General features: G+C 35.0%; 2 long non-coding RNA genes across 2 annotated transcripts; one reads left to right on the forward strand and one right to left on the reverse strand.

Annotated features, from left to right (window-relative positions):
• Positions 1–3,886: 3,886 nt before the first annotated feature.
• On the forward strand, positions 3,887–13,293 carry LOC147839110 (uncharacterized). Its single transcript, XR_015518211.2, has 3 exons — positions 3,887–4,849; positions 8,196–8,681; positions 12,402–13,293. It is a non-coding gene; the product is annotated as an uncharacterized LOC147839110 (long non-coding RNA).
• LOC147832148 (uncharacterized) lies at positions 10,077–13,851 on the reverse strand. Its single transcript, XR_015518213.1, has 3 exons — positions 12,412–13,851; positions 10,924–12,042; positions 10,077–10,740 (listed from the first exon to the last, which is right to left on the reverse strand). It is a non-coding gene; the product is annotated as an uncharacterized LOC147832148 (long non-coding RNA).
• Between the last annotated feature and the right edge of the window lie 11,613 nt (positions 13,852–25,464).

A 25,464-nucleotide genomic window follows, 5' to 3' on the forward strand; every position in this document is an offset into this window, starting at 1 on the left:
CAGCAGAGAGGTCAAATCACAGTAATGCAAACTCAGTCAGAGACATAGATTTTCACTTGCAACTTGCTTTAACATGTTTAACAGTGCATGAAATGTTGTCTAAAACAAAAAAGAATGATGCATTTTATGGCTGGATCTGTTTTTATCACTTTCTGAATTGGACGTTGAAAATGAGCTTATCTCAGCCAGCAGAGAGGTCAAATCACAGTAATGCAAACTTAGTCAGAGACATAGATTTTCACTTGCAACTTGCTTTAACATGTTTAACAGTGCATGAAATGTCTAAAACAAAAAAGAATGATGCATTTTATGGCTGGATTTGTTTTTATCACTTTCTGAATTGGACGTTGAAAATGAGCTTATCTCAGCCAGCAGAGAGGTCAAATCACAGTAATGCAAACTCAGTCAGAGACATAGATTTTCACTTGCAACTTGCTTTAACATGTTTAACAGTGCATGAAATGTTGTCTAAAACAAAAAAGAATGATGCATTTTATAGCTGGATCAGGTTTTATTACATTCTGAATTGGACGTTGAAAATGAGCTTATCTCAGCCAGCAGAGAGGTCAAATCACAGTAATGCAAACTCAGTCAGAGACATAGATTTTCACTTGCAACTTGCTTTAACATGTTTAACAGTGCATGAAATGTTGTCTAAAACAAAAAGAATGATGCATTTTATGGCTGGATCTGTTTTTATCACTTTCTGAATTGGACGTTGAAAATGAGCTTATCTCAGCCAGCAGAGAGGTCAAATAACAGTAATGCAAACTCAGTCAGAGACATAGATTTTCACTTGCAACTTGCTTTAACATGTTTAACAGTGCATGAAATGTTGTCTAAAACAAAAAAGAATGATGCATTTTATGGCTGGATCTGGTTTTATTACATTCTGAATTGGACGTTGAAAATGAGCTTATCTCAGCCAGCAGAGAGGTCAAATCACAGTAATGCAAACTCAGTCAGAGACATAGATTTTCACTTGCAACTTGATTTAACATGTTTAACAGTGCATGAAATGTTGTCTAAAACAAAAAAGAATGATGCATTTTATGGCTGGATCTGGGTTTATTACATTCTGAATTGGACGTTGAAAATGAGCTTATCTCAGCCAGCAGAGAGGTCAAATCACAGTAATGCAAACTCAGTCAGAGACATAGATTTTCACTTGCTACTTGCTTTAACATGTTTAACAGTGCATGAAATGTTGTCTAAAACAAAAAAGAATGATGCATTTTATAGCTGGATCAGGTTTTATTACATTCTGAATTGGACGTTGAAAATGAGCTTATCTCAGCCAGCAGAGAGGTCAAATCACAGTAATGCAAACTTAGTCAGAGACATAGATTTTCACTTGCAACTTGCTTTAACATGTTTAACAGTGCATGAAATGTTGTCTAAAACAAAAAGAATGATGCATTTTATAGCTGGATCAGGTTTTATTACATTCTGAATTGGACGTTGAAAATGAGCTTATCTCAGCCAGCAGAGAGGTCAAATCACAGTAATGCAAACTCAGTCAGAGACATAGATTTTCACTTGCAACTTGCTTTAACATGTTTAACAGTGCATTAATTGTTGTCTAAAACAAAAAAGAATGATGCATTTTATGGCTGGATCTGTTTTATCACTTTCTGAATTGGACGTTGAAAATGAACTTATCTCAGCCAGCAGAGAGGTCAAATCACAGTAATGCAAACTCAGTCAGAGACATAGATTTTCACTTGCAACTTGCTTTAACATGTTTAACAGTGCATGAAATGTTGTCTAAAACAAAAAAGAATGATGCATTTTATGGCTGGATCTGGTTTTATTACATTCTGAATTGGACGTTGAAAATGAGCTTATCTCAGCCCAGCAGAGAGGTCAAATCACAGTAATGCAAACTCAGTCAGAGACATAGATTTTCACTTGCAACTTGCTTTAACATGTTTAACAGTGCATGAAATGTTGTCTAAAACAAAAAAGAATGATGCATTTTATGGCTGGATCTGGTTTTATTACATTCTGAATTGGACGTTGAAAATGAGCTTATCTCAGCCAGCAGAGAGGTCAAATCACAGTAATGCAAACTCAGTCAGAGACATAGATTTTCACTTGCAACTTGCTTTAACATGTTTAACAGTGCATGAAATGTTGTCTAAAACAAAAAAGAATGATGCATTTTATAGCTGGATCAGGTTTTATTACATTCTGAATTGGACGTTGAAAATGAGCTTATCTCAGCCAGCAGAGAGGTCAAATCACAGTAATGCAAACTCAGTCAGAGACATAGATTTTCACTTGCAACTTGCTTTAACATGTTTAACAGTGCATGAAATGTTGTCTAAAACAAAAAAGAATGATGCATTTTATGGCTGGATCTGGTTTTATTACATTCTGAATTGGACGTTGAAAATGAGCTTATCTCAGCCAGCAGAGAGGTCAAATCACAGTAATGCAAACTCAGTCAGAGACATAGATTTTCACTTGCAACTTGCTTTAACATGTTTAACAGTGCATGAAATGTTGTCTAAAACAAAAAGAATGATGCATTTTATGGCTGGATCTGTTTTTATCACTTTCTGAATTGGACGTTGAAAATGAGCTTATCTCAGCCAGCAGAGAGGTCAAATAACAGTAATGCAAACTCAGTCAGAGACATAGATTTTCACTTGCAACTTGCTTTAACATGTTTAACAGTGCATGAAATGTTGTCTAAAACAAAAAAGAATGATGCATTTTATGGCTGGATCTGGTTTTATTACATTCTGAATTGGACGTTGAAAATGAGCTTATCTCAGCCAGCAGAGAGGTCAAATCACAGTAATGCAAACTCAGTCAGAGACATAGATTTTCACTTGCAACTTGCTTTAACATGTTTAACAGTGCATGAAATGTTGTCTAAAACAAAAAAGAATGATGCATTTTATAGCTGGATCAGGTTTTATTACATTCTGAATTGGACGTTGAAAATGAGCTTATCTCAGCCAGCAGAGAGGTCAAATCACAGTAATGCAAACTCAGTCAGAGACATAGATTTTCACTTGCAACTTGCTTTAACATGTTTAACAGTACATGAAATGTTGTCTAAAACAAAAAAGAATGATGCATTTTATGGCTGGATCTGGTTTTATTACATTCTGAATTGGACGTTGAAAATGAGCTTATCTCAGCCAGCAGAGAGGTCAAATCACAGTAATGCAAACTCAGTCAGAGACATAGATTTTCACTTGCAACTTGCTTTAACATGTTTAACAGTGCATGAAATGTTGTCTAAAACAAAAAAGAATGATGCATTTTATGGCTGGATCTGGTTTTATTACATTCTGAATTGGACGTTGAAAATGAGCTTATCAGCCAGCAGAGAGGTCAAATCACAGTAATGCAAACTCAGTCAGAGACATAGATTTTCACTTACAACTTGCTTTAACATGTTTAACAGTGCATGAAATGTTGTCTAAAACAAAAAAGAATGATGCATTTTATGGCTGGATCTGGTTTTATTACATTCTGAATTGGACGTTGAAAATGAGCTTATCTCAGCCAGCAGAGAGGTCAAATCACAGTAATGCAAACTCAGTCAGAGACATAGATTTTCACTTGCAACTTGCTTTAACATGTTTAACAGTGCATGAAATGTTGTCTAAAACAAAAAATAATGATGCATTTTATGGCTGGATCTGGTTTTATTACATTCTGAATTGGACGTTGAAAATGAGCTTATCTCAGCCAGCAGAGAGGTCAAATCACAGTAATGCAAACTCAGTCAGAGACATAGATTTTCACTTGCAACTTGCTTTAACATGTTTAACAGTGCATGAAATGTTGTCTAAAACAAAAAAGAATGATGCATTTTATAGCTGGATCAGGTTTTATTACATTCTGAATTGGACGTTGAAAATGAGCTTATCTCAGCCAGCAGAGAGGTCAAATCACAGTAATGCAAACTCAGTCAGAGACATAGATTTTCACTTGCAACTTGCTTTAACATGTTTAACAGTGCATGAAATGTTGTCTAAAACAAAAAAGAATGATGCATTTTATAGCTGGATCAGGTTTTATTACATTCTGAATTGGACGTTGAAAATGAGCTTATCTCAGCCAGCAGAGAGGTCAAATCACAGTAATGCAAACTCAGTCAGAGACATAGATTTTCACTTGCAACTTGCTTTAACATGTTTAACAGTGCATGAAATGTTGTCTAAAACAAAAAAGAATGATGCATTTTATGGCTGGATTTGGTTTTATTACATTCTGAATTGGACGTTGAAAATGAGCTTATCTCAGCCAGCAGAGAGGTCAAATCACAGTAATGCAAACTCAGTCTGAGACATAGATTTTCACTTGCAACTTGCTTTAACATGTTTAACAGTGCATGAAATGTTGTCTAAAACAAAAAAGAATGATGCATTTTATAGCTGGATCAGGTTTTATCACTTTCTGAATTGGACGTTGAAAATGAGCTTATCTCAGCCAGCAGAGAGGTCAAATCACAGTAATGCAAACTCAGTCAGAGACATAGATTTTCACTTGCAACTTGCTTTAACATGTTTAACAGAGCATGAAATGTTGTCTAAAACAAAAAAGAATGATGCATTTTATAGCTGGATCAGGTTTTATTACATTCTGAATTGGACGTTGAAAATGAGCTTATCTCAGCCAGCAGAGAGGTCAAATCACAGTAATGCAAACTCAGTCAGAGACATAGATTTTCACTTGCAACTTGCTTTAACATGTTTAACAGTGCATGAAATGTTGTCTAAAACAAAAAAGAATGATGCAATTTATAGCTGGATCTGGTTTTATTACATTCTGAATTGGACGTTGAAAATGAGCTTATCTCAGCCAGCAGAGAGGTCAAATCACAGTAATGCAAACTCAGTCAGAGACATAGATTTTCACTTGCAACTTGCTTTAACATGTTTAACAGTGCATGAAATGTTGTCTAAAACAAAAAGAATGATGCATTTTATGGCTGGATCTGTTTTTATCACTTTCTGAATTGGACGTTGAAAATGAACTTATCTCAGCCAGCAGAGAGGTCAAATAACAGTAATGCAAACTCAGTCAGAGACATAGATTTTCACTTGCAACTTGCTTTAACATGTTTAACAGTGCATGAAATGTTGTCTAAAACAAAAAAGAATGATGCATTTTATGGCTGGATCTGGTTTTATTACATTCTGAATTGGACGTTGAAAATGAGCTTATCTCAGCCAGCAGAGAGGTCAAATCACAGTAATGCAAACTCAGTCAGAGACATAGATTTTCACTTGCAACTTGCTTTAACATGTTTAACAGTGCATGAAATGTTGTCTAAAACAAAAAAGAATGATGCATTTTATGGCTGGATCTGTTTTTATCACTTTCTGAATTGGACGTTGAAAATGAGCTTATCTCAGCCAGCAGAGAGGTCAAATCACAGTAATGCAAACTCAGTCAGAGACATAGATTTTCACTTGCAACTTGCTTTAACATGTTTAACAGTGCATGAAATGTTGTCTAAAACAAAAAAGAATGATGCATTTTATGGCTGGATCTGGTTTTATTACATTCTGAATTGGACGTTGAAAATGAGCTTATCTCAGTCAGCAGAGAGGTCAAATCACAGTAATGCAAACTCAGTCAGAGACATAGATTTTCACTTACAACTTGCTTTAACATGTTTAACAGTGCATGAAATGTTGTCTAAAACAAAAAAGAATGATGCATTTTATAGCTGGATCAGGTTTTATTACATTCTGAATTGGACGTTGAAAAAGAGCTTATCTCAGCCAGCAGAGAGGTCAAATCACAGTAATGCAAACTCAGTCAGAGACATAGATTTTCACTTGCAACTTGCTTTAACATGTTTAACAGTACATGAAATGTTGTCTAAAACAAAAAAGAATGATGCATTTTATGGCTGGATCTGGTTTTATTACATTCTGAATTGGACGTTGAAAATGAGCTTATCTCAGCCAGCAGAGAGGTCAAATCACAGTAATGCAAACTCAGTCAGAGACATAGATTTTCACTTGCAACTTGCTTTAACATGTTTAACAGTGCATGAAATGTTGTCTAAAACAAAAAAGAATGATGCATTTTATGGCTGGATCTGGTTTTATTACATTCTGAATTGGACGTTGAAAATGAGCTTATCAGCCAGCAGAGAGGTCAAATCACAGTAATGCAAACTCAGTCAGAGACATAGATTTTCACTTACAACTTGCTTTAACATGTTTAACAGTGCATGAAATGTTGTCTAAAACAAAAAAGAATGATGCATTTTATGGCTGGATCTGGTTTTATTACATTCTGAATTGGACGTTGAAAATGAGCTTATCTCAGCCAGCAGAGAGGTCAAATCACAGTAATGCAAACTCAGTCAGAGACATAGATTTTCACTTGCAACTTGCTTTAACATGTTTAACAGTGCATGAAATGTTGTCTAAAACAAAAAAGAATGATGCATTTTATGGCTGGATCTGGTTTTATTACATTCTGAATTGGACGTTGAAAATGAGCTTATCTCAGCCAGCAGAGAGGTCAAATCACAGTAATGCAAACTCAGTCAGAGACATAGATTTTCACTTGCAACTTGCTTTAACATGTTTAACAGTGCATGAAATGTTGTCTAAAACAAAAAAGAATGATGCATTTTATAGCTGGATCAGGTTTTATTACATTCTGAATTGGACGTTGAAAATGAGCTTATCTCAGCCAGCAGAGAGGTCAAATCACAGTAATGCAAACTCAGTCAGAGACATAGATTTTCACTTGCAACTTGCTTTAACATGTTTAACAGTGCATGAAATGTTGTCTAAAACAAAAAAGAATGATGCATTTTATAGCTGGATCAGGTTTTATTACATTCTGAATTGGACGTTGAAAATGAGCTTATCTCAGCCAGCAGAGAGGTCAAATCACAGTAATGCAAACTCAGTCAGAGACATAGATTTTCACTTGCAACTTGCTTTAACATGTTTAACAGTGCATGAAATGTTGTCTAAAACAAAAAAGAATGATGCATTTTATGGCTGGATCTGGTTTTATTACATTCTGAATTGGACGTTGAAAATGAGCTTATCTCAGCCAGCAGAGAGGTCAAATCACAGTAATGCAAACTCAGTCTGAGACATAGATTTTCACTTGCAACTTGCTTTAACATGTTTAACAGTGCATGAAATGTTGTCTAAAACAAAAAAGATTGATGCATTTAATAGCTGGATCAGGTTTTATTACATTTTGAATTGGACGTTGAAAATGAGCTTATCTCAGCCAGCAGAGAGGTCAAATCACAGTAATGCAAACTCAGTCAGAGACATAGATTTTCACTTGCAACTTGCTTTAACATGTTTAACAGTGCATGAAATGTTGTCTAAAACAAAAAAGAATGATGCATTTTATGGCTGGATCTGGTTTTATTACATTCTGAATTGGACGTTGAAAATGAGCTTATCTCAGCCAGCAGAGAGGTCAAATCACAGTAATGCAAACTCAGTCTGAGACATAGATTTTCACTTGCAACTTGCTTTAACATGTTTAACAGTGCATGAAATGTTGTCTAAAACAAAAAAGATTGATGCATTTTATAGCTGGATCAGGTTTTATTACATTCTGAATTGGACGTTGAAAATGAGCTTATCTCAGCCAGCAGAGAGGTCAAATCACAGTAATGCAAACTCAGTCAGAGACATAGATTTTCACTTGCAACTTGCTTTAACATGTTTAACAGTGCATGAAATGTTGTCTAAAACAAAAAAGAATGATGCATTTTATAGCTGGATCAGGTTTTATTACATTCTGAATTGGACGTTGAAAATGAGCTTATCTCAGCCAGCAGAGAGGTCAAATCACAGTAATGCAAACTCAGTCAGAGACATAGATTTTCACTTGCAACTTGCTTTAACATGTTTAACAGTGCATGAAATGTTGTCTAAAACAAAAAAGAATGATGCATTTTATGGCTGGATCTGGTTTTATTACATTCTGAATTGGACGTTGAAAATGAGCTTATCTCAGCCAGCAGAGAGGTCAAATCACAGTAATGCAAACTCAGTCAGAGACATAGATTTTCACTTGCAACTTGCTTTAACAGGTTTAACAGTGCATGAAATGTTGTCTAAAACAAAAAAGAATGATGCATTTTATAGCTGGATCAGGTTTTATCACTTTCTGAATTGGACGTTGAAAATGAGCTTATCTCAGCCAGCAGAGAGATCAAATCACAGTAATGCAAACTCAGTCAGAGACATAGATTTTCACTTGCAACTTGCTTTAACATGTTTAACAGTACATGAAATGTCTAAAACAAAAAAGAATGATGCATTTTATGGCTGGATCTGGTTTTATTACATTCTGAATTGGACGTTGAAAATGAGCTTATCTCAGCCAGCAGAAAGGTCAAATCACAGTAATGCAAACTCAGTCAGAGACATAGATTTTCACTTGCAACTTGCTTTCACATGTTTAACAGTGCATGAAATGTTGTCTAAAACAAAAAAGAATGATGCATTTTATGGCTGGATCTGGTTTTATTACATTCTGAATTGGACGTTGAAAATGAGCTTATCTCAGCCAGCAGAGAGGTCAAATCACAGTAATGCAAACTCAGTCAGAGACATAGATTTTCACTTACAACTTGCTTTAACATGTTTAACAGTGCATGAAATGTTGTCTAAAACAAAAAAGAATGATGCATTTTATAGCTGGATCAGGTTTTATTACATTCTGAATTGGACGTTGAAAATGAGCTTATCTCAGCCAGCAGAGAGGTTAAATCACAGTAATGCAAACTCAGTCAGAGACATAGATTTTCACTTGCAACTTGCTTTAACATGTTTAACAGTGCATGAAATGTTGTCTAAAACAAAAAAGAATGATGCATTTTATAGCTGGATCAGGTTTTATTACATTCTGAATTGGACGTTGAAAATGAGCTTATCTCAGCCAGCAGAGAGGTCAAATCACAGTAATGCAAACTCAGTCAGAGACATAGATTTTCACTTGCAACTTGCTTTAACATGTTTAACAGTGCATGAAATGTTGTCTAAAACAAAAAAGAATGATGCATTTTATGGCTGGATCTGGTTTTATTACATTCTGAATTGGACGTTGAAAATGAGCTTATCTCAGCCAGCAGAGAGGTCAAATCACAGTAATGCAAACTCAGTCTGAGACATAGATTTTCACTTGCAACTTGCTTTAACATGTTTAACAGTGCATGAAATGTTGTCTAAAACAAAAAAGATTGATGCATTTAATAGCTGGATCAGGTTTTATTACATTTTGAATTGGACGTTGAAAATGAGCTTATCTCAGCCAGCAGAGAGGTCAAATCACAGTAATGCAAACTCAGTCAGAGACATAGATTTTCACTTGCAACTTGCTTTAACATGTTTAACAGTGCATGAAATGTTGTCTAAAACAAAAAAGAATGATGCATTTTATGGCTGGATCTGGTTTTATTACATTCTGAATTGGACGTTGAAAATGAGCTTATCTCAGCCAGCAGAGAGGTCAAATCACAGTAATGCAAACTCAGTCTGAGACATAGATTTTCACTTGCAACTTGCTTTAACATGTTTAACAGTGCATGAAATGTTGTCTAAAACAAAAAAGATTGATGCATTTTATAGCTGGATCAGGTTTTATTACATTCTGAATTGGACGTTGAAAATGAGCTTATCTCAGCCAGCAGAGAGGTCAAATCACAGTAATGCAAACTCAGTCAGAGACATAGATTTTCACTTGCAACTTGCTTTAACATGTTTAACAGTGCATGAAATGTTGTCTAAAACAAAAAAGAATGATGCATTTTATAGCTGGATCAGGTTTTATTACATTCTGAATTGGACGTTGAAAATGAGCTTATCTCAGCCAGCAGAGAGGTCAAATCACAGTAATGCAAACTCAGTCAGAGACATAGATTTTCACTTGCAACTTGCTTTAACATGTTTAACAGTGCATGAAATGTTGTCTAAAACAAAAAAGAATGATGCATTTTATGGCTGGATCTGGTTTTATTACATTCTGAATTGGACGTTGAAAATGAGCTTATCTCAGCCAGCAGAGAGGTCAAATCACAGTAATGCAAACTCAGTCAGAGACATAGATTTTCACTTGCAACTTGCTTTAACATGTTTAACAGTGCATGAAATGTTGTCTAAAACAAAAAAGAATGATGCATTTTATAGCTGGATCAGGTTTTATCACTTTCTGAATTGGACGTTGAAAATGAGCTTATCTCAGCCAGCAGAGAGATCAAATCACAGTAATGCAAACTCAGTCAGAGACATAGATTTTCACTTGCAACTTGCTTTAACATGTTTAACAGTGCATGAAATGTTGTCTAAAACAAAAAAGAATGATGCATTTTATAGCTGGATCAGGTTTTATTACATTCTGAATTGGACGTTGAAAATGAGCTTATCTCAGCTAGCAGAGAGGTCAAATCACAGTAATGCAAACTCAGTCAGAGACATAGATTTTCACTTGCAACTTGCTTTAACATGTTTAACAGTGCATGAAATGTTGTCTAAAACAAAAAAGAATGATGCATTTTATAGCTGGATCAGGTTTTATCACTTTCTGAATTGGACGTTGAAAATGAGCTTATCTCAGCCAGCAGAGAGGTCAAATCACAGTAATGCAAACTCAGTCAGAGACATAGATTTTCACTTGCAACTTGCTTTAACATGTTTAACAGTGCATGAAATGTTGTCTAAAACAAAAAAGAATGATGCATTTTATAGCTGGATCAGGTTTTATTACATTCTGAATTGGACGTTGAAAATGAGCTTATCTCAGCCAGCAGAGAGGTCAAATCACAGTAATGCAAACTCAGTCAGAGACATAGATTTTCACTTGCAACTTGCTTTAACATGTTTAACAGTGCATGAAATGTTGTCTAAAACAAAAAAGAATGATGCATTTTATGGCTGGATCTGTTTTTATCACTTTCTGAAATGGACGTTGAAAATGAGCTTATCTCAGCCAGCAGAGAGGTCAAATCACAGTAATGCAAACTCAGTCAGAGACATAGATTTTCACTTGCAACTTGCTTTAACATGTTTAACAGTGCATGAAATGTTGTCTAAAACAAAAAAGAATGATGCATTTTATAGCTGGATCAGGTTTTATTACATTCTGAATTGGACGTTGAAAATGAGCTTATCTCAGCCAGCAGAGAGGTCAAATCACAGTAATGCAAACTTAGTCAGAGACATAGATTTTCACTTACAACTTGCTTTAACATGTTTAACAGTGCATGAAATGTTGTCTAAATTAAAAAAGAATGATGCATTTTATAGCTGGATCAGGTTTTATTACATTCTGAATTGGACGTTGAAAATGAGCTTATCTCAGCCAGCAGAGAGGTTAAATCACAGTAATGCAAACTCAGTCAGAGACATAGATTTTCACTTGCAACTTGCTTTAACATGTTTAACAGTGCATGAAATGTTGTCTAAAACAAAAAAGAATGATGCATTTTATGTCTGGATCAATTTTTATCACTTTCTGAATTGGACGTTGAAAATGAGCTTATCTCAGCCAGCAGAGAGGTCAAATCACAGTAATGCAAACTCAGTCAGAGACATAGATTTTCACTTGCAACTTGCTTTAACATGTTTAACAGTGCATGAAATGTTGTCTAAAACAAAAAAGAATGATGCATTTTATAGCTGGATCAGGTTTTATTACATTCTGAATTGGACGTTGAAAATGAGCTTATCTCAGCCAGCAGAGAGGTCAAATCACAGTAATGCAAACTCAGTCAGAGACATAGATTTTCACTTGCAACTTGCTTTAACATGTTTAACAGTGCATGAAATGTTGTCTAAAACAAAAAAGAATGATGCATTTTATGGCTGGATCTGTTTTTATCACTTTCTGAAATGGACGTTGAAAATGAGCTTATCTCAGCCAGCAGAGAGGTCAAATCACAGTAATGCAAACTCAGTCAGAGACATAGATTTTCACTTGCAACTTGCTTTAACATGTTTAACAGTGCATGAAATGTTGTCTAAAACAAAAAAGAATGATGCATTTTATAGCTGGATCAGGTTTTATTACATTCTGAATTGGACGTTGAAAATGAGCTTATCTCAGCCAGCAGAGAGGTCAAATCACAGTAATGCAAACTCAGTCAGAGACATAGATTTTCACTTGCAACTTGCTTTAACATGTTTAACAGTGCATGAAATGTTGTCTAAAACAAAAAAGAATGATGCATTTTATGGCTGGATCTGGTTTTATTACATTCTGAATTGGACGTTGAAAATGAGCTTATCTCAGCCAGCAGAGAGGTCAAATCACAGTAATGCAAACTCAGTCTGAGACATAGATTTTCACTTGCAACTTGCTTTAACATGTTTAACAGTGCATGAAATGTTGTCTAAAACAAAAAAGATTGATGCATTTAATAGCTGGATCAGGTTTTATTACATTCTGAATTGGACGTTGAAAATGAGCTTATCTCAGCCAGCAGAGAGGTCAAATCACAGTAATGCAAACTCAGTCAGAGACATAGATTTTCACTTGCAACTTGCTTTAACATGTTTAACAGTACATGAAATGTTGTCTAAAACAAAAAAGAATGATGCATTTTATGGCTGGATCTGGTTTTATTACATTCTGAATTGGACGTTGAAAATGAGCTTATCTCAGCCAGCAGAAAGGTCAAATCACAGTAATGCAAACTCAGTCAGAGACATAGATTTTCACTTGCAACTTGCTTTCACATGTTTAACAGTGCATGAAATGTTGTCTAAAACAAAAAAGAATGATGCATTTTATGGCTGGATCTGGTTTTATTACATTCTGAATTGGACGTTGAAAATGAGCTTATCTCAGCCAGCAGAGAGGTCAAATCACAGTAATGCAAACTCAGTCAGAGACATAGATTTTCACTTACAACTTGCTTTAACATGTTTAACAGTGCATGAAATGTTGTCTAAAACAAAAAAGAATGATGCATTTTATAGCTGGATCAGGTTTTATTACATTCTGAATTGGACGTTGAAAATGAGCTTATCTCAGCCAGCAGAGAGGTTAAATCACAGTAATGCAAACTCAGTCAGAGACATAGATTTTCACTTGCAACTTGCTTTAACATGTTTAACAGTGCATGAAATGTTGTCTAAAACAAAAAAGAATGATGCATTTTATAGCTGGATCAGGTTTTATTACATTCTGAATTGGACGTTGAAAATGAGCTTATCTCAGCCAGCAGAGAGGTCAAATCACAGTAATGCAAACTCAGTCAGAGACATAGATTTTCACTTGCAACTTGCTTTAACATGTTTAACAGTGCATGAAATGTTGTCTAAAACAAAAAAGAATGATGCATTTTATGGCTGGATCTGGTTTTATTACATTCTGAATTGGACGTTGAAAATGAGCTTATCTCAGCCAGCAGAGAGGTCAAATCACAGTAATGCAAACTCAGTCTGAGACATAGATTTTCACTTGCAACTTGCTTTAACATGTTTAACAGTGCATGAAATGTTGTCTAAAACAAAAAAGATTGATGCATTTAATAGCTGGATCAGGTTTTATTACATTCTGAATTGGACGTTGAAAATGAGCTTATCTCAGCCAGCAGAGAGGTCAAATCACAGTAATGCAAACTCAGTCAGAGACATAGATTTTCACTTGCAACTTGCTTTAACATGTTTAACAGTGCATGAAATGTTGTCTAAAACAAAAAAGAATTATGCATTTTATGGCTGGATCTGGTTTTATTACATTCTGAATTGGACGTTGAAAATGAGCTTATCTCAGCCAGCAGAGAGGTCAAATCACAGTAATGCAAACTCAGTCAGAGACATAGATTTTCACTTGCAACTTGCTTTAACATGTTTAACAGTGCATGAAATGTTGTCTAAAACAAAAAAGAATGATGCATTTTATGGCTGGATCTGGTTTTATTACATTCTGAATTGGACGTTGAAAATGAGCTTATCTCAGCCAGCAGAGAGGTCAAATCACAGTAATGCAAACTCAGTCAGAGACATAGATTTTCACTTGCAACTTGCTTTAACATGTTTAACAGTGCATGAAATGTTGTCTAAAACAAAAAAGAATGATGCATTTTATGGCTGGATCTGGTTTTATTACATTCTGAATTGGACGTTGAAAATGAGCTTATCTCAGCCAGCAGAGAGGTCAAATCACAGTAATGCAAACTCAGTCAGAGACATAGATTTTCACTTGCAACTTGCTTTAACATGTTTAACAGTGCATGAAATGTTGTCTAAAACAAAAAAGAATGATGCATTTTATAGCTGGATCAGGTTTTATTACATTCTGAATTGGACGTTGAAAATGAGCTTATCTCAGCCAGCAGAGGTCAAATCACAGTAATGCAAACTCAGTCAGAGACATAGATTTTCACTTGCAACTTGCTTTAACATGTTTAACAGTGCATGAAATGTTGTCTAAAACAAAAAAGAATGATGCATTTTATAGCTGGATCTGTTTTTATCACTTTCTGAATTGGACGTTGAAAATGAGCTTATCTCAGCCAGCAGAGAGGTCAAATCACAGTAATGCAAACTCAGTCAGAGACATAGATTTTCACTTGCAACTTGCTTTAACATGTTTAACAGTGCATGAAATGTTGTCTAAAACAAAAAAGAATGATGCATTTTATAGCTGGATCAGGTTTTATTACATTCTGAATTGGACGTTGAAAATGAGCTTATCTCAGCCAGCAGAGAGGTCAAATCACAGTAATGCAAACTCAGTCAGAGACATAGATTTTCACTTGCAACTTGCTTTAACATGTTTAACAGTGCATGAAATGTTGTCTAAAACAAAAAAGAATGATGCATTTTATGGCTGGATCTGTTTTTATCACTTTCTGAAATGGACGTTGAAAATGAGCTTATCTCAGCCAGCAGAGAGGTCAAATCACAGTAATGCAAACTCAGTCAGAGACATAGATTTTCACTTGCAACTTGCTTTAACATGTTTAACAGTGCATGAAATGTTGTCTAAAACAAAAAAGAATGATGCATTTTATAGCTGGATCAGGTTTTATTACATTCTGAATTGGACGTTGAAAATGAGCTTATCTCAGCCAGCAGAGAGGTCAAATCACAGTAATGCAAACTTAGTCAGAGACATAGATTTTCACTTGCAACTTGCTTTAACATGTTTAACAGTGCATGAAATGTTGTCTAAAACAAAAAAGAATGATGCATTTTATGGCTGGATCTGGTTTTATTACATTCTGAATTGGACGTTGAAAATGAGCTTATCTCAGCCAGCAGAGAGGTCAAATCACAGTAATGCAAACTCAGTCAGAGACATAGATTTTCACTTGCAACTTGCTTTAACATGTTTAACAGTGCATGAAATGTTGTCTAAAACAAAAAAGAATGATGCATTTTATGGCTGGATCAGATTTTATTACATTCTGAATTGGACGTTGAAAATGAGCTTATCTCAGCCAGCAGAGAGGTCAAATCACAGTAATGCAAACTCAGTCAGAGACATAGATTTTCACTTGCAACTTGCTTTAACATGTTTAACAGTGCATGAAATGTTGTCTAAAACAAAAAAGAATGATGCATTTTATGGCTGGATCTGGTTTTATTACATTCTGAATTGGACGTTGAAAATGAGCTTATCTCAGCCAGCAGAGAGGTCAAATCACAGTAATGCAAACTCAGTCTGAGACATAGATTTTCACTTGCAACTTGCTTTAACATGTTTAACAGTGCATGAAATGTTGTCTAAAACAAAAAAGATTGATGCATTTAATAGCTGGATCAGGTTTTATTACATTCTGAATTGGACGTTGAAAATGAGCTTATCTCAGCCAGCAGAGAGGTCAAATCACAGTAATGCAAACTCAGTCAGAGACATAGATTTTCACTTGCAACTTGCTTTAACATGTTTAACAGTGCATGAAATGTTGTCTAAAACAAAAAAGAATGATGCATTTTATGGCTGGATCTGGTTTTATTACATTCTGAATTGGACGTTGAAAATGAGCTTATCTCAGCCAGCAGAGAGGTCAAATCACAGTAATGCAAACTCAGTCAGAGACATAGATTTTCACTTGCAACTTGCTTTAACATGTTTAACAGTGCATGAAATGTTGTCTAAAACAAAAAAGAATGATGCATTTTATGGCTGGATCTGGTTTTATTACATTCTGAATTGGACGTTGAAAATGAGCTTATCTCAGCCAGCAGAGAGGTCAAATCACAGTAATGCAAACTCAGTCAGAGACATAGATTTTCACTTGCAACTTGCTTTAACATGTTTAACAGTGCATGAAATGTTGTCTAAAACAAAAAAGAATGATGCATTTTATAGCTGGATCAGGTTTTATTACATTCTGAATTGGACGTTGAAAATGAGCTTATCTCAGCCAGCAGAGGTCAAATCACAGTAATGCAAACTCAGTCAGAGACATAGATTTTCACTTGCAACTTGCTTTAACATGTTTAACAGTGCATGAAATGTTGTCTAAAACAAAAAAGAATGATGCATTTTATAGCTGGATCTGTTTTTATCACTTTCTGAATTGGACGTTGAAAATGAGCTTATCTCAGCCAGCAGAGAGGTCAAATCACAGTAATGCAAACTCAGTCAGAGACATAGATTTTCACTTGCAACTTGCTTTAACATGTTTAACAGTGCATGAAATGTTGTCTAAAACAAAAAAGAATGATGCATTTTATAGCTGGATCAGGTTTTATTACATTCTGAATTGGACGTTGAAAATGAGCTTATCTCAGCCAGCAGAGAGGTCAAATCACAGTAATGCAAACTCAGTCAGAGACATAGATTTTCACTTGCAACTTGCTTTAACATGTTTAACAGTGCATGAAATGTTGTCTAAAACAAAAAAGAATGATGCATTTTATGGCTGGATCTGTTTTTATCACTTTCTGAAATGGACGTTGAAAATGAGCTTATCTCAGCCAGCAGAGAGGTCAAATCACAGTAATGCAAACTCAGTCAGAGACATAGATTTTCACTTGCAACTTGCTTTAACATGTTTAACAGTGCATGAAATGTTGTCTAAAACAAAAAAGAATGATGCATTTTATAGCTGGATCAGGTTTTATTACATTCTGAATTGGACGTTGAAAATGAGCTTATCTCAGCCAGCAGAGAGGTCAAATCACAGTAATGCAAACTTAGTCAGAGACATAGATTTTCACTTGCAACTTGCTTTAACATGTTTAACAGTGCATGAAATGTTGTCTAAAACAAAAAAGAATGATGCATTTTATGGCTGGATCTGGTTTTATTACATTCTGAATTGGACGTTGAAAATGAGCTTATCTCAGCCAGCAGAGAGGTCAAATCACAGTAATGCAAACTCAGTCAGAGACATAGATTTTCACTTGCAACTTGCTTTAACATGTTTAACAGTGCATGAAATGTTGTCTAAAACAAAAAAGAATGATGCATTTTATGGCTGGATCAGGTTTTATTACATTCTGAATTGGACGTTGAAAATGAGCTTATCTCAGCCAGCAGAGAGGTCAAATCACAGTAATGCAAACTCAGTCAGAGACATAGATTTTCACTTGCAACTTGCTTTAACATGTTTAACAGTGCATGAAATGTTGTCTAAAACAAAAAAGAATGATGCATTTTATAGCTGGATCTGTTTTTATCACTTTCTGAATTGGACGTTGAAAATGAGCTTATCTCAGCCAGCAGAGAGGTCAAATCACAGTAATGCAAACTCAGTCAGAGACATAGATTTTCACTTGCAACTTGCTTTAACATGTTTAACAGTGCATGAAATGTTGTCTAAAACAAAAAAGAATGATGCATTTTATAGCTGGATCAGGTTTTATTACATTCTGAATTGGACGTTGAAAATGAGCTTATCTCAGCCAGCAGAGAGGTCAAATCACAGTAATGCAAACTCAGTCAGAGACATAGATTTTCACTTGCAACTTGCTTTAACATGTTTAACAGTGCATGAAATGTTGTCTAAAACAAAAAAGAATGATGCATTTTATGGCTGGATCTGTTTTTATCACTTTCTGAAATGGACGTTGAAAATGAGCTTATCTCAGCCAGCAGAGAGGTCAAATCACAGTAATGCAAACTCAGTCAGAGACATAGATTTTCACTTGCAACTTGCTTTAACATGTTTAACAGTGCATGAAATGTTGTCTAAAACAAAAAAGAATGATGCATTTTATAGCTGGATCAGGTTTTATTAAATTCTGAATTGGACGTTGAAAATGAGCTTATCTCAGCCAGCAGAGAGGTCAAATCACAGTAATGCAAACTTAGTCAGAGACATAGATTTTCACTTGCAACTTGCTTTAACATGTTTAACAGTGCATGAAATGTTGTCTAAAACAAAAAAGAATGATGCATTTTATGGCTGGATCTGGTTTTATTACATTCTGAATTGGACGTTGAAAATGAGCTTATCTCAGCCAGCAGAGAGGTCAAATCACAGTAATGCAAACTCAGTCAGAGACATAGATTTTCACTTGCAACTTGCTTTAACATGTTTAACAGTGCATGAAATGTTGTCTAAAACAAAAAAGAATGATGCATTTTATGGCTGGATCAGGTTTTATTACATTCTGAATTGGACGTTGAAAATGAGCTTATCTCAGCCAGCAGAGAGGTCAAATCACAGTAATGCAAACTCAGTCAGAGACATAGATTTTCACTTGCAACTTGCTTTAACATGTTTAACAGTGCATGAAATGTTGTCTAAAACAAAAAAGAATGATGCATTTTATAGCTGGATCTGTTTTTATCACTTTCTGAATTGGACGTTGAAAATGAGCTTATCTCAGCCAGCAGAGAGGTCAAATCACAGTAATGCAAACTCAGTCAGAGACATAGATTTTCACTTGCAACTTGCTTTAACATGTTTAACAGTGCATGAAATGTTGTCTAAAACAAAAAAGAATGATGCATTTTATAGCTGGATCAGGTTTTATTACATTCTGAATTGGACGTTGAAAATGAGCTTATCTCAGCCAGCAGAGAGGTCAAATCACAGTAATGCAAACTTAGTCAGAGACATAGATTTTCACTTACAACTTGCTTTAACATGTTTAACAGTGCATGAAATGTTGTCTAAAACAAAAAAGAATGATGCATTTTATAGCTGGATCAGGTTTTATTACATTCTGAATTGGACGTTGAAAATGAGCTTATCTCAGCCAGCAGAGAGGTCAAATCACAGTAATGCAAACTCAGTCAGAGACATAGATTTTCACTTGCAACTTGCTTTAACATGTTTAACAGTGCATGAAATGTTGTCTAAAACAAAAAAGAATGATGCATTTTATGTCTGGATCAATTTTTATCACTTTCTGAATTGGACGTTGAAAATGAGCTTATCTCAGCCAGCAGAGAGGTCAAATCACAGTAATGCAAACTCAGTCAGAGACATAGATTTTCACTTGCAACTTGCTTTAACATGTTTAACAGTGCATGAAATGTTGTCTAAAACAAAAAAGAATGATGCATTTTATGGCTGGATCTGGTTTTATTACATTCTGAATTGGACGTTGAAAATGAGCTTATCTCAGCCAGCAGAGAGGTCAAATCACAGTAATGCAAACTCAGTCAGAGACATAGATTTTCACTTGCAACTTGCTTTAACATGTTTAACAGTGCATGAAATGTTGTCTAAAACAAAAAAGAATGATGCATTTTATGGCTGGATCTGGTTTTATTACATTCTGAATTGGACGTTGAAAATGAGCTTATCTCAGCCAGCAGAGAGGTCAAATCACAGTAATGCAAACTCAGTCAGAGACATAGATTTTCACTTGCAACTTGCTTTAACATGTTTAACAGTGCATGAAATGTTGTCTAAAACAAAAAAGAATGATGCATTTTATAGCTGGATCAGGTTTTATTACATTCTGAATTGGACGTTGAAAATGAGCTTATCTCAGCCAGCAGAGAGGTCAAATCACAGTAATGCAAACTTAGTCAGAGACATAGATTTTCACTTGCAACTTGCTTTAACATGTTTAACAGTGCATGAAATGTTGTCTAAAACAAAAAAGAATGATGCATTTTATAGCTGGATCTGTTTTTATCACTTTCTGAATTGGACGTTGAAAATAAGCTTATCTCAGCCAGCAGAGAGGTCAAATCACAGTAATGCAAACTCAGTCAGAGACATAGATTTTCACTTGCAACTTGCTTTAACATGTTTAACAGTGCATGAAATGTTGTCTAAAACAAAAAAGAATGATGCATTTTATAGCTGGATCAGGTTTTATTACATTCTGAATTGGACGTTGAAAATGAGCTTATCTCAGCCAGCAGAGAGGTCAAATCACAGTAATGCAAACTCAGTCAGAGACATAGATTTTCACTTGCAACTTGCTTTAACATGTTTAACAGTGCATGAAATGTTGTCTAAAACAAAAAAGAATGATGCATTTTATGGCTGGATCTGTTTTTATCACTTTCTGAAATGGACGTTGAAAATGAGCTTATCTCAGCCAGCAGAGAGGTCAAATCACAGTAATGCAAACTCAGTCAGAGACATAGATTTTCACTTGCAACTTGCTTTAACATGTTTAACAGTGCATGAAATGTTGTCTAAAACAAAAAAGAATGATGCATTTTATAGCTGGATCAGGTTTTATTACATTCTGAATTGGACGTTGAAAATGAGCTTATCTCAGCCAGCAGAGAGGTCAAATCACAGTAATGCAAACTTAGTCAGAGACATAGATTTTCACTTGCAACTTGCTTTAACATGTTTAACAGTGCATGAAATGTTGTCTAAAACAAAAAAGAATGATGCATTTTATGGCTGGATCTGGTTTTATTACATTCTGAATTGGACGTTGAAAATGAGCTTATCTCAGCCAGCAGAGAGGTCAAATCACAGTAATGCAAACTCAGTCAGAGACATAGATTTTCACTTGCAACTTGCTTTAACATGTTTAACAGTGCATGAAATGTTGTCTAAAACAAAAAAGAATGATGCATTTTATGGCTGGATCAGGTTTTATTACATTCTGAATTGGACGTTGAAAATGAGCTTATCTCAGCCAGCAGAGAGGTCAAATCACAGTAATGCAAACTCAGTCAGAGACATAGATTTTCACTTGCAACTTGCTTTAACATGTTTAACAGTGCATGAAATGTTGTCTAAAACAAAAAAGAATGATGCATTTTATAGCTGGATCTGTTTTTATCACTTTCTGAATTGGACGTTGAAAATGAGCTTATCTCAGCCAGCAGAGAGGTCAAATCACAGTAATGCAAACTCAGTCAGAGACATAGATTTTCACTTGCAACTTGCTTTAACATGTTTAACAGTGCATGAAATGTTGTCTAAAACAAAAAAGAATGATGCATTTTATAGCTGGATCAGGTTTTATTACATTCTGAATTGGACGTTGAAAATGAGCTTATCTCAGCCAGCAGAGAGGTCAAATCACAGTAATGCAAACTTAGTCAGAGACATAGATTTTCACTTGCAACTTGCTTTAACATGTTTAACAGTGCATGAAATGTTGTCTAAACTAAAAAAGAATGATGCATTTTATGGCTGGATCTGTTTTTATCACTTTCTGAAATGGACGTTGAAAATGAGCTTATCTCAGCCAACAGAGAGGTCAAATCACAGTAATGCAAACTCAGTCAGAGACATAGATTTTCACTTGCAACTTGCTTTAACATGTTTAACAGTGCATGAAATGTTGTCTAAAACAAAAAAGAATGATGCATTTTATGGCTGGATCTGGTTTTATTACATTCTGAATTGGACGTTGAAAATGAGCTTATCTCAGCCAGCAGAGAGGTCAAATCACAGTAATGCAAACTCAGTCAGAGACATAGATTTTCACTTGCAACTTGCTTTAACATGTTTAACAGTGCATGAAATGTTGTCTAAAACAAAAAAGAATGATGCATTTTATGGCTGGATCTGTTTTTATCACTTTCTGAATTGGACGTTGAAAATGAGCTTATCTCAGCCAGCAGAGAGGTCAAATCACAGTAATGCAAACTCAGTCAGAGACATAGATTTTCACTTGCAACTTGCTTTAACATGTTTAACAGTGCATGAAATGTTGTCTAAAACAAAAAAGAATGATGCATTTTATGGCTGGATCTGTTTTTATCACTTTCTGAATTGGACGTTGAAAATGAGCTTATCTCAGCCAGCAGAGAGGTCAAATCACAGTAATGCAAACTCAGTCAGAGACATAGATTTTCACTTGCAACTTGCTTTAACATGTTTAACAGTGCATGAAATGTTGTCTAAAACAAAAAAGAATGATGCATTTTATAGCTGGATCAGGTTTTATTACATTCTGAATTGGACGTTGAAAATGTGCTTATCTCAGCCAGCAGAGAGGTCAAATCACAGTAATGCAAACTCAGTCAGAGACATAGATTTTCACTTGCAACTTGCTTTAACATGTTTAACAGTGCATGAAATGTTGTCTAAAACAAAAAAGAATGATGCATTTTATAGCTGGATCAGGTTTTATTACATTCTGAATTGGACGTTGAAAATGAGCTTATCTCAGCCAGCAGAGAGGTCAAATCACAGTAATGCAAACTCAGTCAGAGACATAGATTTTCACTTGCAACTTGCTTTAACATGTTTAACAGTGCATGAAATGTTGTCTAAAACAAAAAAGAATGATGCATTTTATAGCTGGATCAGGTTTTATCACTTTCTGAATTGGACGTTGAAAATGAGCTTATCTCAGCCAGCAGAGAGGTCAAATCACAGTAATGCAAACTCAGTCAGAGACATAGATTTTCACTTGCAACTTGCTTTAACATGTTTAACAGTGCATGAAATGTTGTCTAAAACAAAAAAGAATGATGCATTTTATAGCTGGATCAGGTTTTATTACATTCTGAATTGGACATTGAAAATGAGCTTATCTCAGCCAGCAGAGAGGTCAAATCACAGTAATGCAAACTCAGTCAGAGACATAGATTTTCACTTGCAACTTGCTTTAATATGTTTAACAGTGCATGAAATGTTGTCTAAAACAAAAAACAATGATGCATTTTATGGCTGGATCTGTTTTTATCACTTTCTGAAATGGACTTTGAAAATGAGCTTATCTCAGCCAGCAGAGAGGTCAAATCACAGTAATGCAAACTCAGTCAGAGACATAGATTTTCACTTGCAACTTGCTTTAACATGTTTAACAGTGCATGAAATGTTGTCTAAAACAAAAAAGAATGATGCATTTTATAGCTGGATCAGGTTTTATTACATTCTGAATTGGACGTTGAAAATGAGCTTATCTCAGCCAGCAGAGAGGTCAAATCACAGTAATGCAAACTTAGTCAGAGACATAGATTTTCACTTGCAACTTGCTTTAACATGTTTAACAGTGCATGAAATGTTGTCTAAATTAAAAAAGAATGATGCATTTTATGGCTGGATCTGTTTTTATCACTTTCTGAAATGGATGTTGAAAATGAGCTTATCTCAGCCAGCAGAGAGGTCAAATCACAGTAATGCAAACTCAATCAGAGACATAGATTTTCACTTGCAACTTGCTTTAACATGTTTGACAGTGCATGAAATGTTGTCTAAAACAAAAAAGAATGATGCATTTTATAGCTGGATCAGGTTTTATTACATTCTGAATTGGACGTTGAAAATGAGCTTATCTCAGCCAGCAGAGAGGTCAAATCACAGTAATGCAAACTCAGTCAGAGACATAGATTTTCACTTGCAACTTGCTTTAACATGTTTAACAGTACATGAAATGTTGTCTAAAACAAAAAAGAATGATGCATTTTATGGCTGGATCTGGTTTTATTACATTCTGAATTGGACGTTGAAAATGAGCTTATCTCAGCCAGCAGAGAGGTCAAATCACAGTAATGCAAACTCAGTCAGAGACATAGATTTTCACTTGCAACTTGCTTTAACATGTTTAACAGTGCATGAAATGTTGTCTAAAACAAAAAAGAAGGATGCATTTTATGGCTGGATCTGGTTTTATTACATTCTGAATTGGACGTTGAAAATGAGCTTATCTCAGCCAGCAGAGAGGTCAAATCACAGTAATGCAAACTCAGTCAGAGACATAGATTTTCACTTACAACTTGCTTTAACATGTTTAACAGTGCATGAAATGTTAACTAAAACAAAAAAGAATGATGCATTTTATAGCTGGATCTGTTTTTATCACTTTCTGAATTGGACGTTGAAAATGAGCTTATCTCAGCCAGCAGAGAGGTCAAATCACAGTAATGCAAACTCAGTCAGAGACATAGATTTTCACTTGCAACTTGCTTTAACATGTTTAACAGTACATGAAATGTTGTCTAAAACAAAAAAGAATGATGCATTTTATGGCTGGATCTGGTTTTATTACATTCTGAATTGGACGTTAAAAATGAGCTTATCTCAGCCAGCAGAGAGGTCAAATCACAGTAATGCAAACTCAGTCTGAGACATAGATTTTCACTTGCAACTTGCTTTAACATGTTTAACAGTGCATGAAATGTTGTCTAAAACAAAAAAGAATGATGCATTTTATAGCTGGATCAGGTTTTATTACATTCTGAATTGGACGTTGAAAATGAGCTTATCTCAGCCAGCAGAGAGGTCAAATCACAGTAATGCAAACTTAGTCAGAGACATAGATTTTCACTTGCAACTTGCTTTAACATGTTTAACAGTGCATGAAATGTTGTCTAATTTAAAAAAGAATGATGCATTTTATGGCTGGATCTGTTTTTATCACTTTCTGAAATGGACGTTGAAAATGAGCTTATCTCAGCCAGCAGAGAGGTCAAATCACAGTAATGCAAACTCAGTCAGAGACATAGATTTTCACTTGCAACTTGCTTTAACATGTTTAACAGTGCATGAAATGTTGTATAAAACAAAAAAGAATGATGCATTTTATGGCTGGATCTGGTTTTATTACATTCTGAATTGGACGTTGAAAATGAGCTTATCTCAGCCAGCAGAGAGGTCAAATCACAGTAATGCAAACTCAGTCAGAGACATAGATTTTCACTTGCAACTTGCTTTAACATGTTTAACAGTGCATGAAATGTTGTCTAAAACAAAAAAGAATGATGCATTTTATGGCTGGATCTGGTTTTATTACATTCTGAATTGGACGTTGAAAATGAGCTTATCTCAGCCAGCAGAGAGGTCAAATCACAGTAATGCAAACTCAGTCAGAGACATAGATTTTCACTTGCAACTTGCTTTAACATGTTTAACAGTGCATGAAATGTTGTCTAAAACAAAAAAGAATGATGCATTTTATAGCTGGATCAGGTTTTATTACATTCTGAATTGGACGTTGAAAATGAGCTTATCTCAGCCAGCAGAGAGGTCAAATCACAGTAATGCAAACTCAGTCAGAGACATAGATTTTCACTTGCAACTTGCTTAAACATGTTTAACAGTGCATGAAATTTTGTCTAAAACAAAAAAGAATGATGCATTTTATAGCTGGATCAGGTTTTATCACTTTCTGAATTGGACGTTGAAAATGAGCTTATCTCAGC

This window comes from Danio rerio, chromosome 20 (genome assembly GCF_052040795.2).
Source record: "Danio rerio strain M-AB ecotype USA chromosome 20, GRCz13ab, whole genome shotgun sequence".
NCBI lineage: Eukaryota > Metazoa > Chordata > Actinopteri > Cypriniformes > Danionidae > Danio > Danio rerio.